We start from the raw sequence: 10,000 nt of genomic DNA on the forward strand, positions 1-10,000 counted from the left end.
GACCTCGAAAAGGCATTTGACCGTGTCCCTTGGAAGGTGATCTGGTGGGCACTGCGAAAACTTGGTGTGGAAGAGTGGATTGTGCGTCTGGTGCAGGGGATGTATGCCAATGCTCGTAGCTGTGTTTGTGTTGGTGACGGCTACAGTGAGGAGTTTGCTGTGAAGGTTGGAGTCCATCAGGGGTCAGTATTCAGCCCTCTGCTTTTCATCATTGTACTCGAGGCTCTTTCACACAAATTTCGCACCGGTGTTCCCTGGGACGATCTGCATGCAGATGACCTGATTTTCATTACTAACTCATTGAATGAATGTATCAAGAGGCTCCTGACTTGGAAAGAAGCTATGGAAAGGAAAGGACTGAGAGTGAATGCGGGCAAAACCAAGATCATGATCTGCGGCACTGGTCTTGACCTACTTCAGGACTCGGGCAGCTTTCCATGTGCTGTGTGTCATACAGGTGTAGGCAGCAATAGCATTTTCTGCAATGGCTGCAAGCACTGGGTGCACAATAAATGCAGTGGACTCATGCGCCTGTTTGTGGACCCTGACTTAGATGCTCAAGATGCAGGGTTGCGGCTCACCCTTGTGACGGCAGGCCGCAGAGTGATTTCCAAGTTGGTCTAAACAAGTTGGAGGCTGTAGGTTCCTTCTGCTACCTCAGAGACATGCTTTCCGTAGCTGGTGGCTGTGACCTTGCGACCACTACGTACGTGAAGACCGCCTAGAAGAAGCTCAAGGAGCTGCTGCAGGTCCTGACATCACACCACCTGTCATACAAGACCCGTGGTCGAGTGTATAACACCTGTGTACGGAGCACTATGCTCCATGCCAGTGAGACCTAGACACTGACCAAGCCAATTAAATCTTCATCCGCCTACAGCGCAATGACAGGGCCATGATAAGACAGATCTGCAACATCAAGCCTGAAGATATGGCCACTGTAGGATCAATTGAATTGCTGGGGCGGATTGGCATCGATGACCTCGACGTCATCTTAAGGGAAAGGAGACTCCACTGGTATGGCCACATTGTCAGATCCAGCAGTGCAGTCAAGTGCGCTCTCAACATACAAGTTCCTGGTAGGCATAGAGTTGGTCAGCCAATGCTATCATGGAGAGAGCTGATGGAGAAAGATCGTAGAGAATGGAAGCTCTCTATTGCCATGCATGCAGCTAGCTAGATACCTGGAAATGGGCCCACTAGTGTGGGCAATACCCATAATTCTGCACGGAAATAAAAAGGAATCGACAACAACAACAGTGTTATACACAAACTCACAACATAAACATTTATATGCTCAACCACACATACACACGAGCAACACAATTATTATATCCTCTCTCACAATGAATTGCAAGGGGATAATTCATTCTATCATACTTGTTTATTCATAATGTATTCCCCAATTACTGTATGAGTGGAAGCTAATTTCTCGAAGTTAAATTATTGGTAGTTTAAGTCATCAACAAAGGCAATGGAAATTTGTTACGTATAACTGTAGCTCTAGATCGATATCTGAGAAAATATTGGGACAGATCAGAGAGCTGCAGATCCACCCCTTCTAAACCTTCAATTTACGGCACACAAAAAATGCACAAAGTTGATGCATGAGTAAAATTAAGTACCTGTAAAATGAACAAAAGCCCTACAGGCCTTATCGGTCACCTAAGTACTAGTTAAAAGCATCACTATTCCCAAGGGCCATGAAATCTAGAAACATTAATTTCCTGTTCTAAATTTCTAAGCTAAATTCTAAAATTCAGCAACAGTATAAAACAAGATATGTTCTTAAAACTTCAATACCCTCAAAGATGCATATACATATGAAAGGCTGTACATGATATAATATATATTAACATTAAACAATATGACTAATTTGGACCTATCCTAGAGTGAGAACTCTGGGGTTGCAAAATTCACCATTTTTTGTACATCCTTTTCTGCTATTTCTAGAAATGCATTGAGATTTTATATAGTATCAGCAAACTTAATAAAGTCCTCCAAATCATTAAAATAATTTTGGCATCACCCTGAATATTGGTAAATTAATGTTAAGAAATTATAGTGAAACTTAATTGTGCAATCCGGATGTTCTACATTCTGATATTGTGTCCCATCCAGCATAATATTTTTCTACATCATTTACTTTCTAAAAAAAAAGAAAGAAAAAGTTGTGCATTCCAGATCTTGTCTATTCTGTATATTGGACAAGATAAAGAGAGTCATCCATTGTATTTATTGTCAATTATCCCCTGATGGTATTCCAGCTGCTTAATGATTATCTGCAATTAGCTGGACACTTATACAGGGGTATAAATAGAGATAAACTAGAGTGCATGCTTTTACATGATCATCTTGCAGTTTACCAGTGAGAGTCTATCTATAAGGGCCTTCAATGGTTGTGATTTCTACGCGTTTCAAGACACTTTATAGATAATGTTAAGTAAGTGTTAGCGCTACCTATTGGATATGAAAGTCATGGAGAGAAACCTAAGTTTTCACAATAAAATCTTTTTTTTGCATTCTGGCTTTCAGAAGGAAGAAATGTATGTCTGCATTAAGTGAGAGTGGTATGTGTATAGCTTCAATGATGATATTTCCTTTGCTCAGCTTGTTTCCTTCTCCGTTTCTAAAATTGCAATGGAGGAAAATGACACTCCAAATGAAAAGACATATGGTATATGGTTATGTTAACTGGGGAACGATATTGTTTGCGAATTCAAAGATCAAAGCACAGAAAACGATTATAGCAGTGACCAAGAAATTTTTGTGCTGCTAAACCAATTTGTCATTATGAAAATTTTACCCTAGCCCATAGAAAGATTGTATTGATTGATTTTATATTGTTTAACATCCCTCTCGGGAATTTTTCACTTATATGGAGACGTTACCATTGTCGGTGAAGGGCTACAAAATTTTGGCCTATGCTCAGCGCTTACGGCCTTTGAACAGGGAGGGGCATCTTTATCGTGCCACACCTGCTGTGACACGGGGCCTCGGTTTATGCGGTCTCATCCGAAGGACCGCCCCCATTTCGTCGTCTCTTAAATTAAGACAAGAAAGGGGTACTGAGGACCCATTCTAACCCGGATCCACACAGGACGCCCATAAAGAGAACATAAACATTAAAGGCATAATTCATCAGTCTGAGAATACATTCTAAACACAGAGATGCTTTAAAAGCATTACGATAATTGATAAACACAAACCATACTTAAATGCTGAAAAAAGTAGATTTTTAAAATGAAACCAATTTTTTTTTTTATCCAAGATTGTTTACAAGCCAGACAGGATAAGCATGTGCCGAGACATCTACTCCTCAGGGATCTTTCTGTTCTACTACAATCTTAAACAGTCACATCCTATTGAAATCTAATTTTTTGATCTGTGTTTTTTTTACTAGCCAGACAGGCTTACTACGTGCCGAGAGATTTTCTACTCCTCAAGGAGTCGGTGATTGAGTTTTGATTAAGACTGCTACTTATTAAAGCCTACACTGTACAAATGTACATGTATAAATTTATTATGTTCATCTTTTGCTAGTATTAATGTTTTCTTAGAACTCCCTAGATTTACATGTTTTAGTATTTTAAGGTCTCTTGAGGCTCATCAGCTGCTTACTAAAATATTTTTTTATGTTCTGCTATATTCTTAACTGGACACGTCCTATTGGAATCTAAACCGGCACATATAAATGGTGAGATTTAAAATTCACTTTATCTCTATATATGCACTCCATAAAACTTCTGAATTAAATTGCATTCAAACTAAAAAAATTCAGGGGGGGGGGGGGGGGGGGGGGGGGGAGATCCACCAGTGATATATATACAATATACTATACTGTACTTCTATGACTTAATTGCACTTAGTTCTTTTTAAATATACTAATGTTATGGAGATTCCATAACACAATGATTTACAGCTAGTCAAATTGTAAAGCAAAACTTGAAACAGATGAAAATGTGTTAAAATTTGGTGATACTCCTCAAAGTACCAGCTAGGCTTACTGGACCCATTTCAGTCTGGTATGGTTTTTAAAATAATACTTGCAATGGTCCTTCCAGAGATTACTAAAATTAAAACAGCAATGAACATGTTTATAGCAATAGTACTCATGCATATTGTTATTTGTAATATCCTTTTTCAAAGAGGAAGCAGTTGGGTGGGAGTGGGGATATCTTACGAGCAAAAATAAATAATACAAAAAAAACCCTTGTAAAACATACTTCATCCAAAACCTCAAAATCCTTCATCATAAGATCAAACTTACATTTCCACTTCCATTCACTAGCTACTAACATAGAAGTAAGTGTGTGTGTGTGTGTGTATAGTGGTGGTGGTGGTGGTGGGGTGGGGTGGGGGTGTGGGGGTGTGTGTGTGGGGGGGGGGGTGTGTGTGTGCAAGGGGTGTGTGTGTGCAACTAACCAGCTGATAAATCAACTACTTTGCCATTTCAAAATGAAAGAAAAAGTGAGTTAGGTAACATACCCCACTGCTATACATTAAAATAATGAATGGCAATGCTATGCATAAAATACAACAAATTCTTATGCCTCTGGGCTATATACCGGGTATTGTAATATTTTAATGCATGTAACTAGACGACCCTACCTAAGTCATGTGTTATATTGTTTAGAAATGTAAATTGTGTAAAATATTAAAACAAACATTTTCATTACATATGGCTTGAAAACCAATCTATGCAAGATGCACCAAATAGTACACTTTGGCCAAACTTTTATGTTCAAAAGGGGAACAACTCCTAGAACAAGATTGTTAAATGTAGCCATATGTCCTCCATTGCTGCAAAAAAAGTTGAAGCACAAAAGTCCCATAACCCCTGTAAAATTTGTATAATCAAAATTGTGGTGGAATATAATAAACTTCATATTGTGACTAACAATCCTACAATATCTGAACAAAATCTGCACAGCAGTCTCTGAGGAGTTACATCCACAGTGTTCCTATAGTGTATGATGTACAAATTCAACAAAGTCCCATAACTCCTGTAAAATTTGTTGAATCAAAATGACTAACTGTATATGATGCCTAACAATTCTACAAATGTCTATATGTTCTTAAGTACTGACAGAAGCGAATTGAAACTTCTAAGTTCAAAAGGGGTATACATGTTACTCTTAGGGGAAAAAAAATTGAATGAGAATTTCCTGTGAATATGCACATCTACACAGCAAGTCCTTATTAACTACAGAGTTTCATGAAATTCTGTTGAGCAGTTTCAGAGGAGTTGTGGTGACAAGAACAAGACTGATAGAGAGACAGGCCAAAAACATACCCTCCACAACTCATAGCGTGGGGTGTTATAAACATATAGATGAAACATTATACTATCTGCGACCTTAGTGGCAACTTCAGTATGTATTTTTTATGACTGTTATAATCTTATCAACTTACATGCTTAAACAAATGTGTTAGAATTGTTGATCAGCTATCGTCATTCACAGAGATCCTGGATGTACATTTTCCCCTGTGACCTTTGACATAGCATGACGTTTTAGTGTGCAAAATATTTATTCTATCAATTTAGTTTGGGTGCAACCAAATTACTGTAAACATGAACAGTCACGAACAGTTAAGTTTGGAGTCATATAGATTTGAGCCCGTTCTTTCACAAGAGGAATTTAAGAAAAGAAGACGTTCAGTCAAGTCGCAGACCAGGCAGATGGTACTGGTTTCTTCATACATGTACATGTCTCAAACCTCAACTTGTCATTACGCAAATGATGGATCCACAGTTTACATAGAATTTTCTTTTCAAATAACGTTGTTGGGTCAGGAATTTCGGGGGGGGGGGGGAGGGGGGGGGGACTTTTTTTGACATCTCCCCTTCACATTAGTGTAATTAACTGCTTGACAAGAAGGCATCCACCTATTTACAATGTATTCTTAAAATCGACCACATGCACATCTTTGATTATCTTAGAATCTCATCAAAACTGGAATAGATGGTGTGACGTCAAAATTATTGATTTTTGTGGTCTTGAATACACAAGAGTTCCGTTTCATGGCAGCCGCAATAGATGGCAGGAATTTCAATTTTTAATGTTTTAAAATTAGTACTGAGGCTTATCTTGACCATGTATCAACAGAATAATATGACAAATCTTTATCATATAATTAATCTTATCATTTATTATGTAAAAAAAATTTTGGGTTGCCTTTCCCTTTAAGAATAGTACCCTTGTGGGTTACAAGAAGATCTTGAAAGAATTTTTCTAACCATGCATCTCTCTGAAACCTTGGCCATGAAGGTCATGGTTTGAGCAAAACAGAATATACACTATATAAGGAAGCATTTATACAAGTTTGGCTTATTTGGTTGAATGGTTCGTGAAAAGAGTATTTTTCAAAAACCCTGTTATGCTTGACAATACTGATTCTGGACATCCATGAAATATGTCTGAATTAATTTTTCTATTTGCATCATTAAAGAGTTCCTCTACAACATTCCTTCTGGGGTTACTTACAGTATTGAGTGCCCACATATTTCAAAAGTATGAAGAATTCATATCATTTTCATCTGTAAAGACCCGGAATTACAGACCTCTATTTCATTGTTAAATTATGATCTCTATAACGTCATTACAAATAGTGTTAACAAAGTTTTAGAGTACATCCTGATCAAACCTGTGTCATGCCTGATCGCACCATTTTTGATAACAAGTTAAAGTGCATTTGATGAAGAACATTATCATGCAATTACAGTGAGTAAAAACAATTACCCTTAATGAATCAATTATATCTCTAGATGAAGAGAAGGCAGTCGATCGTGTTAATTATGATATTTTCTGTGACTCTTTCAGCATTTAATTTTGGTCCTTCTCTTATCCGTTGGATGAAAAAACATTATAATATGCAAATGTGTGCAACTAAATCATTGTTAATAATCATATTTTGGAAACTGCTTATCTTCAACATGGGGTGCATCAAGGGTACGCAGTTTGTGCCCTTTTTTTTATGTTATGTTCAGAACCTTTTACCAACAAAATTTGGGAGGATGAACAAATTTCATGCATTAATCTACTGGGGAAATTTCTGTTATCTAAGTTATCATAATATACAAATGATAGTTTGGATGTTTTGTCCTGTGGCGTGTCAATGGAACAAGTGCTACATGGTGCTTGTTGTATATTAAGAATTGCCAAGTACGAGGGCTGTTCGATATGTAATGTGTATTGTATCAGTGCTTTGCATGATTTCGTGGATGTTGATACTCTTGAATAGCTCTATTCAATACTTTTCCAACGGTATAAACACGAGTCTTCAGCTCCAAATAGTTTTAAACTTATACTCATTTCAATTGAGCCAGTCGTTAACCACTGTTGTAAAAAATGGTTGGAAAACGGGTTGAGCATATTGAAGAAATTAGAGCTTAAATAAAAGTTTGCACAAAACTCAGTCATTCGGTAATGCAGATTTTTACTGAATTGGGGGAAGTTTATGGGTCTGTTAAAGTATCTTATGAGACAGTTCGTAGGTGAAGAAAGATATTTCTGACTGGCACAGAGTCTGTCAAAGATGCAGCAAAATCTGGCCAACCTGTGACTGTAGGCAAAGCAAATGTCTCAAAAGTAAGGGAAATAATTGAAAGTGATGGCAGATACACAATTTGTGATATTGCCAAATCTGTTTGCATATCGCTATCGCGGGTGCATTTCATTTTGAAGCGTATTTTGAAAGTACGAAAGATTTCTGCCAGATGGATACCGCATATATTGACAGCTGACCAAAAATGGGTACGAGTACAAACTGCGCTAAGCAATTGCACAAAATATTTCCCAAATTCAATCAAAGACAATTTGCAAACATTGTTACTGGTGACGAAACAAGGGTTCACTATTTCGAACCAGTAAGAAAAATTGGAAACAAAATATGGCTAATTAAACACGGTAGAAGGCCTGTACTTGCCAACAGAACCATAAGCACATAGAAGGTTCTTTATTGCATATTCTTTTCATGTGATGGTATAGCCATACAAATTTCGGTGGCAAAGGGCAAAAGTGTTACAGGTCGGTATTACCGAGATGTTATACTAAAAAAGCTCCAGATATATTATCATAAACGACATCCTGTGTCAGGATCTAGGCATGTTTGTCTACTTCATGATAATGTTCCATCACATACATCTGAGCTTGTGAAGCAATTTTTGAAGTCAATGTCTTGCCACACCCACCATACTCTCCAGATCTATCCCCATGTGACTTTTTCCTTTTTTCAAAACTTCAAAAAAGTTTCTTATCTGGTCTTCGTTACAAGTACCGACAAGCCAGCTAGCTTGGCTCAGCCATCTGTCAGTGCCTCAGATCGAGGTCTACCTAAATCAGCGTACCGTGACGCATTTCAGAAATGGATTCAGAGATTGAAACGATGTATTTCACACCACAGAGAATACTTTGAAGGGATGTAATGTTCATTTCACTTAATTTAAGTCGAATGCTTTTGAGATATCGTACAATACACATTACATATTGAACAGCCCTCATACGTGTGAAGTTGAATCTACAAAACACAAAGAGGCTGGGAAAGTAGAAATCTAGATCAGATCATACTTTTCACATTTCTTGGGTGCACAAATACAAAATATGTCTAAGCTTGCTTAGTTTTATACATATCAAGACATTGTAAGACTTCCAACTTGTTGAAAGGCCCTGATACCCAGGGTATTGCATTGCTTTCAACGCAGTTGCTCTTTTCTAGTCAAATTCTTTTGTCAGATTTCAGATATGTCCCTGGTTATGTTAGTTAATTTCTGTTGAATATAATTGCTAGTATGTGAACTTAACATACTTCAGATATATCCCATATTTCTTTTCATTTCAGTCTAGTAATACAGAAACATTATAGTATTACAATACATTAATGAAATCTAAACTCTATGTATTTGAAATTAGTGAATCTTGCAATGCCTTTCTGTCTTTTATTACTCCAATCAAGAGCAGAATAATTCTTCTAGCCTTCTGATTGGTTGTAACAGCACAAGTTAGAACCTCCAGTTTCCATGTGCTTGGATCGAGGGACTGATTATTGATCCATGTCATTTTGCATTGTGATACCCTACATGCAGATATGTTATAAGCTGACTATAGCATTCTCCAGTATCATAGGGTGCATATACTACAACAGTGTTTATGTAAGCTGTACAGGTATATATGCATACTATTAAATACATTAAATGCAGATGTCTGCAATGCTTATGCAAGTTTAAGGAAGATACAAAACCAAGCATGCATATACAAAAGCAATACAGACAAAAATGATATCATTTAAAATGAAATAAAATCTTTTACTTATTTACCTACCCATGAGAAAATTTTTGCCTTCTGAAGGGGTTTTTTTTTGGGGGGGGGGGGGGGGGGGCTCAGAAAATTAAAATATTCTACCTACCTACCCTGTTTCAAAAAATAGGGTTGAAAAGGGGCAACCAAATAATTGTTTTAATTCAGGCTTCAAAGCAATGCATTGTCATTTGGACCAATAACATCTGCTATCCTTAGTAATGTATTATCACTATACCCATCTCTGAACTTAAACCTGTTACACCCCTATTAAAGTGACTCAATTGTTCTGTGTTCTTTCTCATCCTTTTATCTTAATCAGCACCTGTATCATTTGTACTTGTGATGTTAATAATGTTTCCTTAATTTGTGATCTATTTTTCATAAATATTCTACTATTGGAAAAAGGTAACCTTAACAACAAATAAAATCATTAGTGATACAGGGAGCATTAAGTTATATACATCACCATTGAATTAAAACCACATGGTATCAGAGAGATCAGGCTCACCAGCACAGGGGGTATATACTGTATGAGGATTCAGATTCAATCAATGATGCAGCAGCAACTGTTTACTCTGTGATGCAATGATTATATTGGTTTGGCATAAACAATTTCAAAACTAACATCTTTTGTGAAGGAGATTAGGAGGATTTTCATAAACAGAGGGTAAGTTAATGATAGCTTTCTTCAATTTGCCTGT

At 37.1% G+C, this 10,000-nt stretch overlaps 2 protein-coding genes across 4 annotated transcripts in view; one reads left to right on the plus strand and one right to left on the minus strand.

Moving 5' to 3' along the window:
- Window positions 1-10,000, minus strand: part of LOC125653880 (ATP-dependent DNA helicase Q4-like) — a 200,442-nt gene that overhangs the window by 66,437 nt on the left and 124,005 nt on the right. The window lies entirely within an intron of this gene.
- LOC125653966 (G-protein coupled receptor daf-37-like) overlaps window positions 9,381-10,000 on the plus strand; it is a 29,880-nt gene continuing 29,260 nt past the window's right edge. Inside the window, exon 1 of the mRNA XM_048883657.2 lies at window positions 9,381-9,966. The gene's annotated coding sequence lies outside the window, so the exon portion shown is untranslated. The remainder of the gene's footprint in view (window positions 9,967-10,000) is intronic.

This window comes from Ostrea edulis, chromosome 1 (genome assembly GCF_947568905.1).
Source record: "Ostrea edulis chromosome 1, xbOstEdul1.1, whole genome shotgun sequence".
Classification (NCBI taxonomy): Eukaryota; Metazoa; Mollusca; class Bivalvia; order Ostreida; family Ostreidae; genus Ostrea; species Ostrea edulis.